We start from the raw sequence: 21,853 nt of genomic DNA, 5'->3' as shown, positions 1-21,853 counted from the left end.
TTGCCATGGAACCGTTGGCAGTGCGCATTCGGACAGACCCAATCTACCGGGGAGTGAGACATCGTAAGGGAGATGAACGTTTGTCTCTGTATGCAGACGACCTGTTATTGTTTGCTTCGGATCCGGATTCCTCCATTCCTAGAGCCGTAGAGTTAATCGACCGATTCGGGGAGTTCTCGGGCCTGTCAATAAATTGGTCAAAATCGTACCTTCTCTTCCTATCCCGGGACAGGGAGGAAATGATGAATACCCACATATGTAGGGTTCCAGTGGTGGATCATTTTAAATACCTGGGGATTATATTGACGGGAAGCCCTTCGGAGATGATAGCAAGAAACATTGCCCCCTTATTATCACACCTCGGGGAGAAATTTAATAGATGGAGCCAACTCCCGCTCTCAGTGGCGGGAAGGATTAATCTCCTTAAAATGATAGTGCAACCAAAGTGTCTTTACATAACCCAACATGTATTCGTGCAGATTCCCCGCTCTTTCTTTCGGTCCCTGGAATCTTTGATGATCACCTTTGTCTGGGGTCCTTCCAGATCAAGGGTCCAGTTGGCCAAATTACAGCGACCCAAGGACATGGGGGGTATGGCCCTTCCTGATCTGTACTTATACTATCTGGCCGGACAATTGAAATATTTGGGACAATGGACACTTCCTGGGGTGAGGGGTTCTCCGGAGGGTCTTCTGGCAGAGTTCACAGGTATGGATCTCCTATGGCCATTGTTGACGGACCACAAGAGGGCTCCTGAGGGTCGGGTCCTCCCAATACACAAACTGGGGGCCAGGGTCTGGAAGGAGGCTAAAACCATTTTTGGTTTCCATGATATGCCAACTGAGACACCAATATGGGGTAACCTGGACCTTCCACACTTTTGTGGGCTGCCGGGGTTTGGCGAATGGAGGAATCGAGGAATAGTCTCCTTGGGATCACTGGTCCGGGATGGTGATCTCCGCCCCTTTGCGCAGCTGCGTGCAGAATTTGATTTGCCGGAATCTCATGGGTTTCAGTATCTCCAGATTAGGCACGCCTTTCGGGCTCAGTTCTCTGGTCGTGGGATTAGATTCTCTTCCTTTCCAGTCATTGGAATTATCAGATCACAGGGCCCTGGAGGCCTCATTTCCAAACTGTACTCCTCCCTTATCCGGGCCAAGGCCATGACCAGTCCTCTTTCTGTCCGGGAGAGGTGGAGTGCCAGGATCCCTGAAATTGATGATGTAGTGTGGGACGACATTGTCGAATCCCACACGCTAGTCTCTCCGGCAGTCAATAATAGACTGATTCAGTTATACATAATACACCAAAGTTATATGACTCCTCAAAGATTGAACAAGATGAAAAAGGCGAATAATCTGGTGGGGGTGGGTTGTCCAAGATGCGGGAGAAACGGTGCTGATTTCTGGCACATGATATGGGATTGCCGGGTCATTCTCTCCTATTGGAGCGAGGTTGTAACGATTCTATCCACCATACTTCAGAAAGGAGTTGCTCTGTGCCCAATTCTGTGTCTATTTGGGGTGGTGGACGTACGCTCCTGGTCCCAAAATGAAAACTTGCTAATAAAAAAGGTATTATTTTTGGCCCGGAAGGGCATTATACTAAACTGGATGGGCACCCACCCTCCAACTAGAGCCTCATGGATTGCGTTGGTAAATGCTATAATTCCGTCAGAACACTATGTTTATAAGATAAGGGGATCATTACATAAATTTGACAAAATATGGGGTAGATGGATGGACTCGCCCTTGACCGGAGGATCACCCGGCTCCCTAACTGATAGCCTACAGTCGGTACTGGCGTGATAGTAACTAATGGTATTCTGATGGGTGGAAAGGAGAATATGTGGCTTATGATATAATGTATTGGGGATACGACGAGACCGCTGTAATCTGGGTTGCGCTTCTCTTATTGAGGTGGGCTTTTCGCCCCAGAATGGATATGATTCATGAACTGACTCCTCTGCAATGATTAATGTGCTAAGGCCAGATTGAATGTAATAGTTGTGAATTTAATTGTTGTTGCTTTATTACTCTGCTTATCAAATAGTATATGTGTATACTTGTAAAGTACAAATTGCTGACTTATCCTATAATGTAATGTCTTACTTAACCTTCAATAAAACGAGTTTAAAAAAAAATAATGTTGCTTTAACCTCAAATTTTTCATTTTCACTAGGGTAACAGGAAATAGTGGATCATACAATTTCTCCTGAGTACGTCAATATCCCATATGTGGGCGAAAACTACTTTTAATACACTATAGAAAGTAAAGAAGGGAACGAGAGCTATAATTGAATTCAGATTTAGTGGTATAGTTTGCAGGTGCTATGTCACATTGGCAAAGCTCCTAAGGTGCAAGAACAACAGAAATACCCCACAAATCACCCCATTTCACAAACTGCACCCCTCAATGAATTCATCTAGGGGTGCAGTGAGCATATTGACACTACAGGTGTGTCACAAAATTTTATACTATTGGGTGGTGAAGAAAATATAATTACATTTTTACCACTAAAATGTTTTTAACTCCAGATTTCCAATTTTTACAAGAGAAATGGTTAAAAAAGGCCCCATAATGTGTTACACAATTTCTCTTGAACATAGCAATACCCCACATGTTCCTGTACACTACTGTGTGGCCGCACTGCAGAGCTTGGGAGGGAAGGAGCACCATTTGAATTTTGGTGCAGATTTTCCTTGAATAGTTTGTGGATTTCATTTGCAGAGCCCCTAAGTGCCAGAACAGAAGAAACCCCCTCAAGTGAACAAGTTTTTTAAATTACACCCATGTTGGAGTTCATCTATGGGTGTAGTGACGATTTAGTCTCTGAAAATCACCCATGGAGACAAACCCAGTGAATGTTGCAGAATGAAAAACTGCAACAAAGTCCTTTTCATGCCCAGTACATTGCAGTGCCCGTTAATTGTGCCCAGCTTACGCTTCTGGAGACCTGAACCCCGTGAATTAAATGTGCTTCCTCACTATAACAATGGTAAACATGTGGACGTAAACTATATTTTAGGCACATTATGGGGCTCAGAAGGGAGGGGGGCTTTTGGATTTGAGAGTGCAGATATTGCTGGATTTCCATTTTGGGGTGGGAGGTCATAGTGCTGCTTGTACAAAGCCATTGTGCTACCAGTAACATGTAAGCCCCTTATATTTCCATTAACAGATGACAGACCTGAGTGGGGACTTGTGCTTTTATGGGTTGAGTTGAATGCTATTTGGTGGCAATTTGGGGTACAGAACATATTGGATAATTTAACATTTATCCTGTGCTCTAGGATAAGTACTTACATCGGGTGTTCCATCTACCTCTTCGAAATACAAGATTCCAGTGAAATCCCCAACGGATCATTTCACTAGAATGAGGCAGCAGAGTCATTCTTGACTTTTTTTAAAGGTGAACAAAAGTGTTCACGACCACATTTTTGTGCACAGCAAAAAAGATAGATACTGCAGGATCACATGTCTAACGGGACTTCAAAGTCACTCAATTTGCCTCATTACAGTGAATTTTGAGGCTAAAGTAACATTTATGTGGGAACAAGTAAAAATTTTCATCTTTTCCTTCCACATTGCTTTAGTACCCGTGATACGAAATGCAGTTTGGAGCAGTTTGAGGGTATTTTCCGTCTCCTAGTCCTATCAAAGTCACTTGAAAAGTGATGTGGTCCCTAAAAAAAGGGTTTAGTAAATTTTGCAGGAAAAAAATGAGAAAATACTGGTAAAATTGAACCCTTCTAACTTTTGAACAAAAAAAAAAAAAAAAAAAAAAAAAAAAAAGGATTTTTCAAAAATAGCGCTTATGTAAAGTAGACATGTGGGAAATGTTATTTATGAACTATTTTGTATTTTGTGTGAGATAACTCTCTGGTTTAAAGCATACAAATTTAAAATTTGAAAAATGCGAAATTTTCGCCAAATGTCCGATATTTTCACAAATAAACACAAAAAAAGTTATTCTAAATTTACCACTAACATGATGTACAATATATCAGGAAAAAAAAAAAACAATCTCAGAATCACTGGGATCCGTTGAAGCGTTATTACCTCATAAAGTGACTGTGGTCAGAATAGAAAAACTTGGCCTGGTCAGGAAGGTGAAAACAGGTTGGGGTGAAGGGGTTAAGGGCTCGCTCACACCACCGTATAAGTCAGATGAGTGCAAACCAATCAGGGCTGTGGAGTCGGTAAGCCAAACCTGCGACTCCGACTCCTCAATTTCCCTTGCACAGACTCCAACTCTGACTCAGACCAAGACTCCCACATATATTGCTTATATTTAAGTGAAAAATGTATTGTAGTACAATGTGAACATCAGACATTTAATCATTTTTATGATACAATAATCAAGATATTTAGATATATTTTATGTTCTATTTATTGGAATACAACTTTAGAACACAAAAAAACTGTGATAAATTGTAAATATGTAATACACTATGTAATTATATATATTAATATACTCAGGAGACATTGCACAATACATTTTATGGTGCAATTTTTCCTGATACCCTTGTGAAAAAAAAGCTACCTGGTTGAAGTAACAATTTTGTGGTAAAAAAAAAATTTTTTATTTTCACGGCTCAACTCTATTAACATTTGTGAAGCCCCCAGAGGTTCAAAGTGCTCAATAAACATCTAGATAAATTCCATGAGGGGTCTAGTTTCCAAAATGGGGTCACATGTGGGGGAGCTCCACTGTTTTGGCACCTCAGGGGGTCTCCAAACACAGCATGGAATACGCTAATTATCCCAGACAATTTTGCTTTTGAAACGTCAAATGGCGCTCCTTGCCTTCCGAGCCCTGGTGTGCGCCCAAACATTTTATATATATATTACACACATATATATATATAAATTTCAAACGGAACCTGAAAACCCACCTGTTCAGAAATGCCTACAATCTACAATGAACTCACTGCCGCCCGACCACCGTGCGGAGCTGCCGCCCGACCTACACCCCACCTATTGTCTCCTCCCCATAATCCTATAGAATGTAAGCCCGCAAGGGCAGGGCCCTCTTCCCTCTGTACCAGTCTGTCTATTGTAACTTGTATATGTATTCATCATAGTATCATAGTATCATAGTTTTTAAGGTTGAAGGGAGACTCCAAGTCCATCTAGTTCAACCCGTAGCCTAACATGTTGATCCAGAGGAAGGCAAAAAAAACCCAATGTGGCAAACAAGTTCCAATGGGGAAAAATTTCCTTCCTGACTCCACATCCGGCAATCAGACTAGTTCCCTGGATCAATACCCTGTCATAAAATCTAATATACATAACTGGTAATATTAAATTTTTCAAGAAAGGCGTCCAGGCTCTGCTTAAATGTTAGTAGTGAATCACTCATTACAACATCATGCGGCAGAGAGTTCCATAGTCTCACTGCTCGTACAGTAAAGAATCCTCGTCTGTGATTATGATTAAACCTTCTTTCCTCAAGACGTAGCGGATGCCCCCGTGTTCCAGTCGCAGGCCTAGGTGTAAAAAGATCTTTGGAAAGGTCTCTGTACTGTCCCCTCATATATTTATACATTGTGATTAGATCCCCCCTAAGCCTTCGTTTTTCCAAACTAAATAACCCCAAGTTTAATAACCTGTCTTGGTATTGCAGCCCACCCATTCCTCTAATAATCTTGGTCGCTCTTCTCTGCACCCTCTCCAGTTCAGCTATATCCTTCTTATATATCGGTGACCAGAATTGTACACAGTATTCTAAGTGCGGTCGCACTAGTGACTTTTACAGAGGTAGAACTATATTTTTTTCATGAACACTTATACCTCTTTTAATACATCCCATTATTTTATTAGCCCTGGCAGCAGCTGCCTGACACTGGCCACTAAAGTGAAGTTTACCATCCACCCATACACCCAAGTCTTTTTCTGTGTCTGTTTTACCCAGTGCTCTACAATTAAGTACATAATTATAAATTTTATTTCCTCTACCCAAGTGCATGACCTTACATTTATCTATATTAAACTTCAATTGCCACTTCTCAGCCCAATCCTCCAATTTACATAAATGTCCCTGTAATATAAAATTATCCTCCTCTGTATTGATTACCCTGCAGAGTTTAGTATCATCTGCAAATATTGAAATTCTACTCCGCATGCCCCCAACAAGGTCATTTATAAATATGTTGAAAAGAAGCGGGCCCAATACTGACCCCTGTGGTACCCCACTATGAACTGAGACCCAGTCCGAGTACGTACCATTAATAACCACCCTTTGTTTCCTATCACTGAGCCAGTTTTTAACCCAGTTACACATATTTTCCCCTATCCCCCATTATTCTCATTTTATGTACCAACCTTTTGTGTGGCACCGTATCAAAAGCTTTTGAAAAGTCCATATACACAACATCCACTGCATTTCCCTGGTCCAGACTTGAACTTACCTCTTCATAGAAGCTGATCAAATTAGTTTGACAGGATCGATCCCTCATAAACCCATGTTGATACTCTGTCATAAGGTTATTTTTCTTGAGATACTCCAGTATAGCATCTCTCAAGAAACCCTCAAGGATTTTACCAACCGTAGAGGTTAAACTTACCGGCCTATAATTTCCCGGCTCAGTTTTTGTCCCCTTTTTGAATATTGGCACCACATTTGCTATGCGCCAGTCCTGCGGTACCGACCCTGTTATTAAGGAATCTGAGAAGATTAAAAATAATGGTCTATCTATCACAGAACTCAATTCCTGTAGTACTCTGGGGTGTATGCTATCCGGGCCCGGAGATTTGTCAACCTTAGTGATTTCGAGGCGGCGGCGTACTTCCTGCTGGGTTAAGCAGGTAATATTCAAGGGTGAATTTATGGTATCACTGGTCATGTCATCTGCCATGGCATTTTCTTGTATAAAAACCGTAGAAAAAAAGTCATTCAGCAGGTTGGCTTTACCCTCATCCCCTTCCACCATTTCACCAAGACTATTTTTAAGGGGGCCAACACTATCGCTTTTCAGTTTTTTACTGTTTATGTAGTTAAAGAATATTTTAGGATTATTTTTACTTTCTCTCGCAATGAGTCTCTCTGTCTCAAACTTAGCTAACTTAATTTGCTTTTTACATATTTTATTTAATTTTCTATAATTATATAATGCCTCATCACTACCTACCCTCTTTAATTCTTTTAAGGCTTTCTGTTTTTCTTTTATTGCTTCCCTTACAGCTCTAATTATCCACAGGGGTTTCCTCCTATTTCTAGCATGTTTGTTCCCATAGGGTATATTTTCTGCACAAGCCCTATTCAGGATGCTCATAAAAGTCTCCCATTTGCTTTGTGTACTTTTATTACTTAATACATCATCCCAGTTTATTGCACTAAGATCATCTCTCAACCGTTTAAAATTTGCTTTCCTGAAGTTTAGTGTCCTTGTAGCCCCTCTACTAGACATCTTTCTAAAGAATACATGAAAACTTATTATTTTGTGATCACTATTCCCCAAGTAACCCCCAACTTGTATATTTGATATGCGGTCTGGCCTATTGGTTAGTACAAGGTCTAGTAGTGCTCCCCCTCTTGTGGGGTCCTGTACCATTTGTGAAAGGTAATTATCTTTCATTGTTATCAAAAATCTATTTCCTTTGCTGGAACTGCAAGTTTCTGTTCCCCAATTTATATCAGGATAGTTAAAGTCCCCCATAATAATTACCTCTCCGAGACTCGCTGCTTTATCAATTTGCTTTATGAGGAGATTCTCTACCTCTTCCATAATATTCAGCGTCTTATAACACACTCCTATCAGTATTTTATTATTCATTCTCCCCCCCCTTATCTCCACCCATAGGGACTCTACATTCTCAGTACCCTCACATATGTTGTCACGCAGGATGGGTTTTAAGGATGATTTTACATATAGACACACACCTCCCCCTCGCTTATTTGTATGGTCATTCCTGAATAGGCTATAACCCTGTAAATTAACAGCCCAGTCATAGCTCTCATTCAGCCATGTCTCTGATATCCCCACTATATCATAATTTTCTTCCAACAATATTAATTCTAATTCCTCCACCTTATTTGTGAGGCTTCGGGCATTAGTGTACATGCACGTTACGTATGACTCTGTACCTGTATTCCTGCTTACTGTATTAACTGTCCTAACCCTTCCCCCCGTACCACCCCCAATTTCATTACTTGTGCCCTGGTCACTATCTGCACTACATTCCCCTTCTATAAAGTGAATACCCTCGCCCCCCATTCCTAGTTTAAACACTCCTCCAACCTTCTAGCCATTTTCTGCCCCAGCAGAGCTGCACCTTCCCCATTAAGATGCAGCCCATCCCTAGCATAGAATCTGTAGCCAACTGAAAAGTCGGCCCAATTCTCCAGGAACCCAAAACCCTCTTTCCTACACCAATTCCTGAGCCACCTGTTAACCTCCCTGATCTCTCTTTGCCTCTCTGGTGTGGCTCGTGGCACAGGTAGTATTTCTGAAAATACCACCTTTGAGGTCCATGCTTTAAGCTTACAACCTAATCCCCTGAAATCATCTTTAAGGACCTTCCACCTACCTCTAATTTTGTCAATTGTGCCAATGTGTACAATGACCGCTGGGTCCTCCCCAGCCCCTCCCAGTAATCTGTCAACCCGATCAGCGATGTGCCGAACTCGAGCGCCAGGAAGACAACACACTGTTCGGCGATCCCTGTCTTTGTGACAGATTGCCCTATCTGTTCCCCTAATAATTGAGTCCCCCACTACCAGTACCTGTCTCGCCTGCCCTGCACTCCTATTCCCCCCCTTACTGGAGCAGACACTCCTCTGGCGTTCAGAGGTCATGCCTTGCTGCAGCAATGCTAACCCTGTAATGACATCCCCCTCATCTGCCAAGTTTGCAAACCTATTGGGGTGTGTCAGTTCAGGACTAGCCTTCCTAGTACTTTTCCCTTTACCCCCCTTTCTAACTGTCACCCAGCTACCTACCTCACCGTCCTGCCGCTCCCTACTACGATCCTCCCCCACATCTGACCCAGCAAGCTGCTGCTCAGTGAGCAGCAGACTCCTTTCCATATTGCTAATGCATCTCAGAGTTGCCAGCTGCTCATTTAGATCCAGTATCTGGGCTTCCAAATGTGCAACTTGCTCACATCTCGAACAACAGTATGCACCCTCGAACGGCTTTTCAAGGACTGCATACATGAGACAAGATGTACACTGGATCGCATTAGCAATAGTGGAGCACATTTTCTAATGGGGATAGCACTAAACAAAATGTTAATTAAACAACTAAATACAAACAATTCTACTCACACTTACTTTTGCTCACACTTTGCTCACTCACGCTCACAATGAAGAAGACAGGCTAAAATTCGCGCGCCTAGCGGCGCGCGGTTTTCAGAAGTCTTCCTTCCGGCTGTAACGGCCAAAACCCGGTTCTCCTTGAGCTCGCGGTGACTCTTCACTTATCCCAGAAGGCACTGGGAATATGCAAATTATCCTCACAAGACTCCTTCCCTGGCTTTCAGAAGTCTTCCTTCCGGCTGTAACGGCCAAAACCCGGTTCTCCTTGAGCTCGCGGTGACTCTTCACTTATCCCAGAAGGCACTGGGAATATGAAAATTATCCTCGCAAGACTCCTTCCCTGGCTTTCAGAAGTCTTCCTTCCGGCTGTAACGGCCAAAACCCGGTTCTCCTTGAGCTCGCGGTGACTCTTCACTTATCCCAGAAGGCACTGGGAATATGCAAATTATCCTCGCAAGACGCCTTCCCTGGCTTTCAGAAGTCTTCCTTCCGGCTGTAACGGCCAAAACCCGGTTCTCCTTGAGCTCGCGGTGACTCTTCACTTATCCCAGAAGGCACTGGGAATATGCAAATTATCCTCGCAAGACTCCTTCCCTGGCTTTCAGAAGTCTTCCTTCCGGCTGTAACGGCCAAAACCCGGTTCTCCTTGAGCTCGCGGTGACTCTTCACTTATCCCAGAAGGCACTGGGAATATGCAAATTATCCTCGCAAGACTCCTTCCCTGGCTTTCAGAAGTCTTCCTTCCGGCTGTAACGGCCAAAACCCGGTTCTCCTTGAGCTCGCGGTGACTCTTCACTTATCCCAGAAGGCACTGGGAATATGCAAATTATCCTCGCAAGACTCCTTCCCTGGCTTTCAGAAGTCTTCCTTCCGGCTGTAACGGCCAAAACCCGGTTCTCCTTGAGCTCGCGGTGACTCTTCACTTATCCCAGAAGGCACTGGGAATATGCAAATTATCCTCGCAAGACTCCTTCCCTCTGTATGTAACCCCCTTCTCATGTACAGCACCATGGAATTAATGGTGCTCTATAAATAAATAATAATAATAATAATAATATATAACACACTAGTCGGGGGGCGTGGCTTGCTGATGGCCGAGTGAGCTGCACTTGCTGGGAGCTCTGTCCTGAACTTCCCCCATTAGCCTCTATTAGAGCACATTAACATCTCCCTGCTTATGGGCAGATCCAGGAAAGTCACCGGACACCGAGGTGAGATAAAGGAGACAGTGAGCAGCATGGATCGTTTCCTCAGCCAGAGAACCTCAGCAGCCGTCAGGAACACTAGATCAATGATGGCGTCTGCCTCCCTCATGGAAAACTCACAGCCCCGGGAAAGTCAAACACAGACACAGCAGGAGCTGGGGAAATCACAGCAGGACTTCTCCAGCGAGGAGGACAATGAGGGAGATCTGCCTAATCTACATGAGATAAGTAAATCTATCAAGGCTTTGCCTACAAAAAAAGATTTGGACAGATTTGCTAGCAGGCTTGAGAATACTTATAAGAAAGAGCTGCAGGCACTGAAATCTGAATTCACATACAGGGTAGAGGAAGTGGAGAAGTCCCAGGAAGCCATCACTGCTGAGTTGTCCCTACAAAGGAAAATATTACTTAGCCACTCAGCAAAGATTGATGAGCTCACTTCAGGGCAAGAGGACTTAGAGAACCGCAATCAGCAAAATAATGTCCGTATCCGTGGCATCCCTGAAAGTATTGGCACGCCTGAACTGGAGGCCATGGCACAGAAGCTCTTTGCTCAAATTCTGGGAGAACAAAGCTCTGGGCCGATTGAGTTAGACCGCATACATAGGGCCCTGGGTCCCAAATCCCCTCCAGATTCACGTCCAAGGGACATAATATGTAGAGTCCACTTTTATAAGGTAAAGGACTCCATCATGTCCGCGGTGCGGCAGGCAGGATCCATCAACTACCAGGGGTCCCAGGTCCAGATATTACCGGATCTGGCTAGACGCACTCTGCAGCTGCGAAGAGCATTAAAACCCCTGCTCCAACACCTCCAGGACAGAAACATTCCATATAGATGGGGTTTCCCCTTCCAGCTGACAGCGCATAAGGATGGGAAATCAGCAATCTTTCGCAAACTCGGAGATCTGGCTAAGTTCTTGGGGACTTTCGAGCTTCCTATGGTAGCACTGCCGGATTGGCCCTCAGGCCCCCAACTCCCTGTGGAACCCCCAGTATGGCAGCCAGTCCGTCGCCATGGGAGACAAAGAGGTCCTGACAAGAGCAATCCGACAGGGTAGCGGTCCTGTGTAGCACCCCTGTTTCCTACTGGGGATAACCTTCATGGGCCCTTCCGGCATGATAGCCAATTATCCCTGGAGCCACAGGGGAGGGCCTTACCATGAAACTGCATCAAAGGCATCGTTGCAAGTTACTGTGATTTGTTGAAAGTCTTTCTCCTGTCACCTAATATTGCTTCTTTCCAGACTAGCATTGTGTTATTTCACAGGTGTTATCAGAGGTTCTGACATTGGGTCAAGTACTACTTAAACCTCATAGTAGGAAGCAGTAAACTGTTTGTGTTATACATCCACTTGGACCCTCCACCTGGTGGACCTGGTTTGGAGTGTCTTCCCCTAGCCTTTACTGACTGGACCCTGTGGGGCTGGACCGTCTAGAGGCGAAGATTTGGGCCTTTTGAGAAATAAGCCCGGGAGACCCATGTGATTTTCTTGTTTTTTACAATTACTAGAATCTTGTCCCTGATCTGAACACTTTGCTCACCTACCGGGAATGCTGATTGGGGTCAATGCCTAGAATAATAGCCTGTTATGATGTTTACTTTTCTTTAGATGATAAAGTTTTAGCGGGAGCATATAGTTAGTGCGCTTTATAATGATATATCATATTGTATTAGAGGCGGGGGGTAAGGGACGGACTCGCTGCCGTTCTTGGCTTCCTCTAACCCCCCTTAGTGCAAATGGCAATCCATTGCCATGGAAATTTTGCACCACTTAATACTAGGGTTCCTTACCCACCTTTTAGGTCCTTTGACCTAAACCTTGCTCTTTCTTTTCTCTGTCTTTCTTTCTTCTCTATCCTTCCCTCTCACCTGACTGGACCAGCCCCCAGATACCACATCATGCTTCCAGCTGACCTGCATTATGGATAGTGTCAAGTTTTGCTCCTTCAACGTTAAAGGTTTGAATGTCCCTGAAAAAAGAAAACAGATAGCATATTCCTGTCATAAGCAACGGGTGGCCATCTTGATGCTTCAGGAAACTCACTTTAGGTCAGATGCAATTCCTAAGTGTTCCTCGGCTTACTACCCGATTTGGCACCATAGCTCGAATCCTGATGCTAAGTCTAAGGGGGTTTCCGTGGCATTTCATAGGTCCTTCATACCAGAGGTGTTAGACTCCTGTATCGACCCCAAGGGAAGATATATTTTCTTAAAGCTTTCTTGGAAAACCAATATCTTTGTTATTGCTAACATGTACTTTCCTAACCAGGGGCAGGACAGATTCTGTGCAGACGGGAGGAAAATTCTGGAAGATTTTGCGGACTCCTCTCCGGTGATATTAGGAGGCGATTTTAATCTACCAATGAACCCGGCCCTCGATGTGTCCTCGGGTAAGTCGTCCTATCCGGCCTCAGTCATACAAAGGGTCAAAAAGCACATGCATGGTCTGAGATTGGTGGACATATGGAGGATTCTTCATCCGGACACCAAAGATTACAGCTTCTATTCCTCGGTCCATTCTGTCTATAGCAGAATTGACTCCTTCCACATTTCTCATGCCCTCCTAGACATGACAGTAGAAGCGACCATAGGTAATATAATATGGTCAGACCACGCTCCCATTTACTTATCGATTCAGTTAAGGCCTCGTGTCAAATCAAATTTCACCTGGCGACTGAATGAAAACCTATTACAGGATCAGTTATGCAAAGCGGACCTTACCCAGTCAATTCATAACTTTATTAGAGATCATGAATGTGATACCACTTCTCCTGCAATCCAGTGGGAATCACTGAAATGTGTATTAAGGGGCATTTTGATCTCACATGGTACCCGCCTGAAAAAAGAAAGAGCCATTGAAATAACGCAGTTATCTAACCAGATTGCCTCACTAGAAAGCAAACACAAACGGGACTCATCTCCTACAACCTACGCACAACTCTCTACAACCAGACATAAATTACTAGAGGTATTAGACCAGAAATCCAGGGGCTTAAGAGAACGTCTCAAAAGCCGCTTTTATCAACTGGGAAATAGAAGTGGGAAGCTTCTTGCAAGGGCCCTCCATCCCCGCTCCATGAATACTTACATCCCTTTCATAAAAGACCCAGGAAGTGATGGTCATTTGCATAGCAACCAGGACATTTTAGCAGGCTTCCGCACATACTACAAGGCACTTTATGATATTAGGGGACAATCGGGACACATAGCGACATATGGGACTCAAGATGATGTTAAAGCTTACCTGAAATCCCATAATCTCCCTTCCATTTCAAATGATACCTTACTGGAGCTGGAAGAGGACTTCTCCCTGGAGGAGGTCAATGCGGTAGTCTCAGATTTGAAGTCATGGAAAAGCCCAGGTCCAGACGGGTTCTCAGCGGGTTTCTATAAACAATTTTCAGAACTTCTAAATCCTCTGTTCCTATCGGTCTGTAGATTTATATCTGCAGGGGGTGCGTTCCCTCCCCAGGCGTTGATGGCCCACATCACAGTTATACCAAAACCAGGGAAGGACGCATCTCTTTGCTGCAACTATAGACCGATCTCGCTCATAAATCTAGATATCAAGCTTTATTCTAAAATGATATATCAAATAGGTTACGAGACCTTCTTCCCAGACTGGTAAATCCAGACCAGGTGGGTTTCGTGCCCAGAAGAGAAGCCAGGGACAACACCCTGAGGACCATCTCCCTGATTGACGGCGCAAGACGTCACAGGATCCCCATGTGCATCCTGTCGATAGATGCAGAGAAGGCGTTTGACAGGGTGCACTGGGGTTTCATGTTTCAGGTCCTTAAAAACATAGGGTTGGGAGAGCACATGATGAACAGAGTTACAGCACTCTACTCTTCGCCCACAGCACAAATCAAAATAAATGGCTCCCTCTCAGATTCCTTTACAATATGTAATGGAACAAGACAAGGGTGCCCCCTTTCCCCATTATTATATATTCTGACCATGGAACATCTGGCGGTGGCATTGAGGAGCAATATATCAATTAAAGGGGTTACATTTCACAAACAGGACCATAAATTAGCTTTATTCGCAGATGATCTGCTCCTGTACGTTACCTCTCCACTCATTAGTCTACCCAACATAATGGCTGAATTGCGGAGGTTCGGATCTCTGAGTAATTTTAAAATAAATACTCATAAATCCGAAATACTGAATATATCTCTTCCTCCAATGCTGGTGACTCAGCTCAAAGCCTCTCTCCCCTTCAAATGGCAGGTGGATTCATTGACATACCTAGGAATTAAACTGACGGCAGATCCCCTTGACCTCTTTAAATCAAATCACCGCCACATTTCCAGGAAGTTAGAATTAGACCTCAATAACTGGAACAAACTCCAGCTTTCATGGTTTGGGAGGATAAATGCGATCAAAATGGACCTGTTACCGAAGCTGCTTTATTACTTCCAAACCATCCTCTTAGTATTGCCGGCCTCTTTTTTCTCACGTCTGAAATCTAGCATAACCAAATTTGTCTGGGCACATAAACGCCCACGTATTTCCCACAAAATATTGAGTAGATCAAGGGATATGGGAGGAACTGGACTCCCTAATCTCCTTTTGTATAGCTACGCCTCTTTAGGGACGTGCGTTCTGGATCTATTTAACTCAGGTGAAATGAAAAGATGGGTGGAAGCCGAAAGCGCGCAATCTGATGTTGATCCGAAGGTAGTTATTTGGACCAGAGCACCACCCAGCTCCAGCTCTATCACAGTACCCTTTATCACAAAGCAATTGCGGAATTTTATGTCCCGAGGTAATAAATATCTTGACTTGTCCTCCATTCCAGGCCCATTGACACCGGTCCATAGTAATTCAGATTTTCAGGCGGGTTTCCATAGATCAACATTCCTCCATAAAAGAAAGAGTGACCATCCTATTATTCGTGACTTTATCTCAGACACAGGTATTACACCCCTAGATAATTACTCTTCAGATATCAACAAATCTCAAGATATGTGGTTCTTCTTCGAACAGCTGAAAAGTTTTATAAAGTCTATGGCTAGGAGGGTAGACATCTATAGGTCACTCACACCCTTTGAGGCCCTTTGCCTAGAGAAGGATCCTCCAGGCCATACCATTTCGACCTTGTATGACTTGTTTCTCAGATGCAGAGGTGCGAGGGACGGCTTGCCTGGGTACTTTGGGAAATGGGAGAGAGAGTGGGGGAGGTCACTCTCGGCTGAGGAGCGGACCAAAATCCTTCTCTTTATTGGTAAAACTTCGCTGAATGTGATATCACAGGAAAGGTGCTACAAGATCCTATCTAGGTGGTATAGGTGTCCTGTGAGTATCCATGCTGCCTTTCCATCAGCCTCTGATGTGTGCTGGAGATGCCAAAAGGAGAGGGGAACCCTCACTCATATCTGGTGGTCATGTCCCCCGGTGAGATCATTCTGGGAGAGCATTTTCCAGTTACTCAATAAACTCTCCTTGAGGCAGATCCGGCCCACAAAAGAGTTAGCTCTCCTGTCCCTCTGGAATGTTTCTGCTTCAGGGTTTAGGAAAGGTTTATTAAGACATTTTTTAACAGCTGCCAGAAACCTAATTCCAAGATATTGGAAGCAAACTAGAATCCCATCACGGGATGAATTCCTAGCAGAGTGCAACGAGATCTTCAGGATGGAGACCTTGATAGGTCAGACACTCGGCAACAAGGACAAAGTTGATGCTACGTGGGCCCCGTGGATCATGTTCAGGGACTCACCGGATATGGGTCTATGGATTCACGGGGGGGCAGGTGTGTAGGTAATTTTCCATTCTCTTATTTCTGTACCTAGAAGGTTAGCCTTGAAAATGTGGTTTTGATGTAGGAGGGCGCGTCCACTCGGGTGGGAACTCTTTGTACCCTTCCCCTTTCATCTTACTTTCCCAAGTTTCTGTTGTCTTTACTGTCTCTAAATTCTTCTTCCACCTCCTCTTCTTTATCTCTTTTTTTTCAACTTGTTCTTCCTATTTCAACGAATTGTACTTGTTATTTTTGGTCGCCAGTGGCGCAGGTGTAGTCAAAGAACTGTTGTGTTTTTAGCAGCTAGCTTGGATATATACCCTCAGCCTGCGCGCTGTGCAATTGTTTGATTATCTTCTTCTATTCTAATAAACTTTGATTTGAACAAATAATATATAACACACTGTAAAAAACTATGTAAGTGTCAAAAAACAGTTTTCAACAAAAACATACTAAATAACATTTGTGCAGTCTATGAATTTGTTGTAAGAAATAGAATTGCCTCCATCAGATCCTCCTTCGCAGATGACCTCAAATCTGACCTAATAATTTTAAGGCTAGAGAACAACCTCTCTACACTAACTTGGGTTGGTGGCAAAGCCATAACCACATGGGCAACATCTTTAACAATTTCTGTGTATAAAGGAATTGCCTCATGCAGTCAGTGTTGATGAATGGTTGAAGTTTTCTATTTCTTTGAGAGCAAATGAAAAATTTAGCTGAAATATGGTCAATCTGCTGCTATAGGAGACAGAGTGAAATCTTTTTCCTTGCGGCAACGCTTTGCCTGCTCCATGTCATCCAAATATTTGTCAAAAAGTTAAACTCCTCATCTGATGAGGATGAAGATATGGCAGCAGTAGCACTGTCAGAACCCAAGTCCTCTTGCACCTGGCAGTCCTGTAGGCTACTCATCCTAACTGCTACCTTAGTCAGGGCTTCTTTTCCTTTAGTAAGCTGTTGATCATCAAGCAGTATACGATGACTTGGGTTTAAACAGCTGCCAGAAGAATTTTATTTTCCAATAGCTGTGTCTCTCTCCGTTTCATTGAAGCAGAAATGCCATCTGCGATTAAACCTCCTCTTTGGGACAGGCCAAATATAGCAAGTTCTTCCACTCCCTTATGAAAATGCCAGGAGTTTAATCCTCAGCTTGTAATTTTTTAGCCACGGTAAATGGGTGATTAAGCAACTCCTTCAATTCAGCCACCTGTGTCTATTGACCTTTATTTAGGGTTACCTGAGAGTTCGCTATATCTATAAGAAATGGTTTTAGTTCAAGCAATCGCTCAATCATTAAATAAGTACTGCCTCACCGAGTGGCTTGATCGACAATTGCCCCTTTCCCAGCACATCTCTTCAAGATGGAATCAATTTTAGGGGTTCTGGAGGCAATAACCAATTTTCTCATTTTTCCAATCAGAATTCCAGCATGTCCCTCTTGCAGACTCTCTCTTATTGCCAGCTGCAGCGTTCGCACAACACAGCGCATGTGATGAATATGAAAGTGTTTTCAAGCAGCTTCAACAAGATCATCTAATCCTAAAGTATCATTTTGCTGTTCTTCTGTTGTAATATCTGTTTGTTCCTCAGTTACATGAACAACACTGTGGCCTTCCATCTCAAACATACTGAATCCTACATTTTCTTCTAGCTGTTGTTCATTACTCTCATTCATCAGTTTAATTGTACTTATCATGTTTGAAGCATTGTCCGTTATTTTTCTAATCTGCTTTTGCTATTGAAAACATTATCTATGAGCTCAAAAACCTTTCAGGTGATGCGGCTTTTTAAAAAGCTGATCTGCTTTTGCAGCTGAAAAATGTATCCTCACAAAACGCTGCAAAAACGCTGTGTGTGAATGTAGCCTTAGATCACAAATAGAACAGACATTTTTAGGACATTTCATAACTTTCCCAAATTCCTATGAAAAAATATTCAGCACATTCTGCATTGAACTACTGTAACCAATTTATTATAAACTAGAAGGTGGCCCGATTCTACGCATCGGGTATTCTAGAATTTACGTATTGTGTAGTTCATGTATGATTTTTGTTATATATATATATAGATGTTGTTGTGTGTAGTTACCAAGTGTTTGTGTAGGGGCTGTACATGTTGTGGGTGTTGTCTGGGTGTGACGGGGGGTGAGAGCGGTGTTGTATGTGTGTTGCGTGTGTTGCGTTGTTTGTGGAGCGCTGTGTGTCTGTAGCGTTGTGTGTGTGTGGTGTGTTTTGGGGGGAGGTATGTTTTGTGCAATGTGTGTGTTGTGCGGTATGTGCGTATATTTGTGTGTGCAGCGGTGTTTGTGTGTTGGGTGCTGTGTGTGCGCAGCGTTGTCTGTATGTGTGGGTGTCTGTGTAGGGCAGTTGTTTGTGGTTCCCAGTGTGTGTGTGTGTGCGTGTGTGTGTGGTGTGTGGTGTGTAGTGTGTTGTGCAGTGCGCGCGTGTGTGTGTGTGTGTGTGTGTGTGTGTGTGTGTGTGTGTTTTGGGGGGAGGTGCGCACTCCCAAACGTGCTCCATCCCCCATGCAGCGCACTCCCCATCGTGCTCCATCCCCCATGCAGCGCACTCCTCATCGTGCTCCATCCCCTATGCTGCGCACCCCCCATCGTGCTCCATCTCCCATGCTGCGCACTCCCAAACGTGCTCCATCCGCCATGCTGCGCACTCCCAAACGTGCTCCATCCGCCATGCTGCGCACTCCCAAACGTGCTCCATCCGCCATACTCCGCACTCCCCATCATGCTCCATCCCCCATGAAGCGCACTCCCTATCGTGCTCCATCCCCTATGCTGCGCACCCCCCATAGTGCTCCATCTCCCATGCTGCGCACTCCCAAACGTGCTCCACCCGCCATGCTGCGCACTCCCAAACGTGCTCCATCCCCCATGCTGTGAACTCCCCATCGTGCTCCATCCCCGATGCTGCGCACCCCGCCATCATGCTCCATCCCCGATGCTGCGCACCCCCCCATTGTGCTCCATCCCCCATGCTGCACCAGCATCAGCCTCTCTGCCCCCAGCATCAGCTTCTCTGCCCCCAGCATCAGCCTCTCTCCTCCCAGCATCAGCCTCTCTCCTCCCAGCATCAGCCTCTCTCCTCCCAGCATCAGCCTCTCTCCTCTCAGCATCAGCCTCTCTCCTCTCAGCATCAGCCTCTCCTCTCTGTCCCCAGCATCAGCCTCTCTCCTCCCATCCTTCCCCAGCATCAGCCTCTCTCCTCCCAGCCTCCGTCCTCCCACCGTCCCCCAGCATCAGCCTCCCTCTCCCAGCCTCCCCCAGCACCAGCCTCCCCCAGCATCAGCCTCTCTTCTCTCAGCCTACCTCTCCCAGCCTCCCTCCTCCCAGCCTCCCTCAGCATCAGCCTCCCTCTCCCAGCCTCCCAAAGCATCAGCCTCCACCAGCATCAGACTCTCTCCTTCCAGCCTCCCCCAGCATCAGCCTCTCTCCTTCCAGCCTCCTCCAGCATCAGCCTCCCTCTCCCAGCCTTCCCCAGGATCAGCCTCTCTCCTCCCAGCCTCCGTCCTCCCAGCATCAGCTTTCCCCTCCCAGCCTCCCTCAGCCTCAGCCTTCCCCAGCATCAGCCTCTCTCCTCCCAGCCTCAGCCTCTCTCCTTCCAGCCTCCCCCAGCATCAGCCTCTCTCCTTCCAGCCTCCCTCAGCATCAGCCTCCCTTTCCCAGCCTTCCCCAGGATCAGCCTCTCTCCTCCCAGCCTCCTTCCTCCCAGCCTCCCCCTCCCAGCCTCCCTCAGCATCAGCCTTCCGCTCCCAGTCTCCCCCAGCATCAGCCTCCCCAAGCATCAGCCTCCACCAGCATCAGCCTCTCTCCTTCCAGCCTCCCCAGCATCAGCTTCTGTCCTTCCAGCCTCCCTCAGCATCAGCCTCCCGTTCCCAGCCTCCCCAGCATCAGCTTCTGTCCTTCCAGCCTCCCTCAGCATCAGCCTCCCGTTCCCAGCCTTCCCCATGATCAGCCTCTCTGCTCCCAGCCTCCTCCAGCACGCCGTGCTCCTCTGCCGACACTCACACACCCGATCGCATCCACTCACACACACCCGATCGCATCCACTCACACACACACAACCGATCGCATACACTCACACACACAGACACTGACGATATCGCACATACGCGCTCACAGTCACAACATCCGGACATACCACATGCTTCTGGCCATGTGATCCTCCGGCAGGTCCTGGAAGCTCACAGCACAGTATCGAGGCCGAGAAGCAAGCGATATCGCCGGATGCTGTGAGTGTGTGGATGCGATGTGTGTGTGAGGTGTGTGTGAGGTGTGTGTGAGGTGTGTGTGAGGTGTGTGTGAGAGTGAGTGCGATCTGATGTGTGTGTGTATGCGTGTGTGTGTGCTGTTATGTTTGTGCGTGTGGAAGTCCTGCCGCTGCAGGACCTTGATTTACTGGTAACTATGCAAGCATGGTTACCAGCGCAACACGTCCCCTGCTCGCACGGGAGCCAACACCAGCATACGGCGGCGGCGTACGCTGATGTGGGCTCCCGTTGGTGAGGGGGGAAAGGGGGGGGGGGGGGGGGGGAGTACAGTACTCACCTGGGATTCGTGGCTCCGTGACCGTGTCAGTTCGGGCAATGCGGGGGGGGGGGGGAGCGAGAGCTAACGTCTATTGCGTGAGGGGGGCGGGGCGTGGCGTGGGCGAGTTGCCAATGCCTGCAGGGTGCCGGGGCGAGAGGCCAATCTGTGGGGGGGGGCAGAGCCTGGGCGAGCGGCTGGCCAATCCGTGTGGGGGGGCGGGGCCATGGCGAACCCAGCGGCCAATCAGCTTTGTGTCACCGTAAGGACATGTCACGGTGACACAATTTTGGAGCATGACAGACAGACAGACAGAATAAGGCAATTATATATATAGATTTTAGGAGTCGGAGTCGGTCCATTTTATACCGACTCCAACTCAGACTCCACCAAAATGAACACCGACTGACTCCACGACTCAGACATGGCGCTGAAAATAACAAAACAAAAAGGGATTGCACTTGGACTAATGGGATAAGAAAAGCAGACCTGCCAACTGGCAGGGAGATATAGCCTAAATCCTAAATATGATATGTTGTATAGCAAGGATTTAAAATATAACTTTTAATAAATATAATGATAAAATAGATCAAAGTGCAAAGTGAAGTATAATAAAAGGAAGGATCTCACCCAGTTCTTCTCCTGAGGGATCCACACCACTGTATAATCCAAGGCGGGCGGACAGCAGACCAATGACGTAAAGCAGGGGGTAAATAGTACAATTACATTACCCCTGTCGTGCCCCTGCAATAGCTTCCGCCCTTACAAGGGCAGCACCCAAGTCAGGATAACTACCCCAGTAAATACAACACCCCTCCCAACGCGTTTCCCTCTCCGTGTGACCGGAGAGTTCCTCAGGGGAGACAAGGAAGGTAAAGCCTGCAGTGGCAGGTCAATACATTACACTACTTGCTTTCAGTTAGTGTGTTCACACACCGCTTTCAGTGTATGTGCTAATGGCCAGTGGGACGCTGTATACTGCCAGAGCCCTACCTTATATATCTCTCTCAGCACTCCTGTATCACCTGCAATCAGTGGGAGCACATATTTCAGCAGCCTTACTAATCGATCACCAACTACAAACATAGAAGGATCT

At 45.6% G+C, this 21,853-nt stretch overlaps 1 protein-coding gene across 2 annotated transcripts in view; it reads right to left on the bottom strand.

The window, feature by feature from the left end:
- Positions 1-21,853, bottom strand: part of DNAAF4 (dynein axonemal assembly factor 4) — a 122,170-nt gene that overhangs the window by 24,798 nt on the left and 75,519 nt on the right. The window lies entirely within an intron of this gene.

This window comes from Anomaloglossus baeobatrachus, chromosome 4 (genome assembly GCF_048569485.1).
Source record: "Anomaloglossus baeobatrachus isolate aAnoBae1 chromosome 4, aAnoBae1.hap1, whole genome shotgun sequence".
Taxonomy (NCBI): domain Eukaryota; kingdom Metazoa; phylum Chordata; class Amphibia; order Anura; family Aromobatidae; genus Anomaloglossus; species Anomaloglossus baeobatrachus.
Note: the sequence above shows the minus strand (reverse complement) of the source record. Positions and strands in the feature narration are given on the sequence as shown.